The 1,869-nt window shown below is 39.9% G+C and overlaps 1 non-coding gene across 1 annotated transcript; it reads left to right on the top strand.

Annotated features, from left to right (window-relative positions):
- Window positions 1-247: 247 nt before the first annotated feature.
- Window positions 248-351, top strand: LOC148548489 (small nucleolar RNA R71). The gene has a single exon (XR_015898750.1). It is a non-coding gene; the product is annotated as a small nucleolar RNA R71 (small nucleolar RNA).
- The last annotated feature ends 1,518 nt before the right edge of the window (window positions 352-1,869 follow it).

The following is a 1,869-nucleotide window of genomic DNA, read 5'->3' as shown; positions in this document are numbered from 1 at the left end:
CTGCTGGGTAATGAGCTTGTTTTGGGCCAGCAGAGCATCTACATTGTTTAGCTCCATTACTCCTCTAGTGTTGCCTTTTTCAGAAGCATAGAAATAATCATTCTCTGCTACTGTTTCAATGACATCTATGGCTTCCTCAATGGTCTTCTTCTTGTTCAAAGATCCTCCGGATGAATGGTCTACTGCCTTCTTTGATTCATAAGGTAGCCCTTCATAGAAAATGTGCAGCTGCACCCATTCGTTGAACATGTCAGGTGGACACCTCCTTGTCAGGTCCTTAAACCTCTCCCATGCTTCATACAGAGTCTCACCATCTTGTTGTCTGAAAGTTTGGACCTCAGCTCTCAGCCTATTGATTCGTTGAGGAGGGTAAAATCTTGCTAAGAATTTGTTCACCACATCTTCCCAAGTTGTCAAGTTCTCCCTTGGGAAAGACTCCAGCCACTTAGCTGCCTTATCATTGAGTGAGAATGGAAATAAGAGCAGTCTATAGGCGTCAGGATGAACACCATTAGACTTCACTGTGTCACAAATTCTCAGGAAGGTGGTTAGATGTTGATTGGGGTCTTCTTGGACACTTCCTCCGAACGAACAGTTGTTCTGAACAAGGGTGATGAGCTGTGGCTTCAGTTCAAAATTGTTGGCGTGGATGGTTGGCTTTTGAATGCTACTTCCACAGTTTCCTGGGTTTGGATTGATGTAAGAGCCTAAAACTCTTCTATCCTCCCCAGCATGATTTGCTCGACCTCCTCCGCCATGGTTGTGAGTCTCTTCTTCATGATGGTTTTCCATGTTTTCTTCCATGTTTGGTTCAAAGTATTCCTCCTCTTCCTCAGCACCAACTACTCTTTTTCCTCTTGCTTCCCTCCTTAATCTCAAGAAGGTCCTCTCAGGTTCAGAATCAAAGAAAGTTGAAGCCCCGCTTCTTCTCCCTGTCATACAACCAACAAGTACAAGCAAGGAAAATAGATGCTGAAAGTATTTCTGTCAGAATGACTGTTAGTGTGAGTGATGCAATATATCAAATAGTTAGTGGGTTAGTGAAATGAATGGTAAATAACTAAAAACGAAAAAGTAGGGGGAAGGGAAGAAATTAACTAAAACTGAAAGTAAATTACTCAAACAGAAAATTAAATCAAACAAAAATAAAATGCTCAATCTAGTGATCCTTGATAACAAGTCATCTTAGCTAGTTTCACTAGCCTTTTTCTTTTGTTTTCAATTGATTTTATGCACTTTCTTAAGCCATAAGCAAGCCAATTGGGTAGATTTCCATGTTTCCTTTGATTCAATCAACCATGTATGAATTCATGCACTTTCATGAGATTTTATGCTATAATTTCATATATTATGAAAGAAACACAATCTCATGATTTGGGGCATAGCTTTGATTATTTTGATTGATTGATGATAGGTGGAAAGAGTTTTGAAGAAGGTTGAAGGAAGAAGGAATGGCTAGGAGCAAGAGAGAACAAAAAGTTTGAGCCAAAGTTTGCCTCAAACTTTAGCTCAAAATTTTAGAAGAGTTGAAAACATGCCAGAGAAAAAAAGCTTGAGCCAAAGTTTGCCTCAAACTTTAGCTCAAACTTTTGGAAGAATTGAAAACACTCCAGAGGAAAAAAGCTTGAGAAAAAGTTTGCCTCAAACTTTAGCTCAAACTTTTGGAAGAATTGAAAACACTCCAGAGGAAAAAAGCTTGAGCAAAAGTTTGCCTCAAACTTTAGCTCAAACTTTTGGGAGAAAAGCTTGAGCCAACATTTGCCTCAAACTTTTTGGCAAACGTTGGCATCACAAAACCAACACCCTGGAGGAGAAAAGCTTGCGCCAACGTTTGCCTCAAACTTTTTGGCAAACGTTGGCGCCACACAT

This window comes from Arachis ipaensis, chromosome B8 (genome assembly GCF_059453495.1).
Source record: "Arachis ipaensis isolate K30076 ecotype BB chromosome B8, ASM5945349v1, whole genome shotgun sequence".
In the NCBI taxonomy this organism is placed as follows: Eukaryota; Viridiplantae; Streptophyta; class Magnoliopsida; order Fabales; family Fabaceae; genus Arachis; species Arachis ipaensis.
The sequence above is the reverse complement of the archived record's forward strand: the minus strand, read 5'-3'. Positions and strand labels throughout refer to the sequence as shown.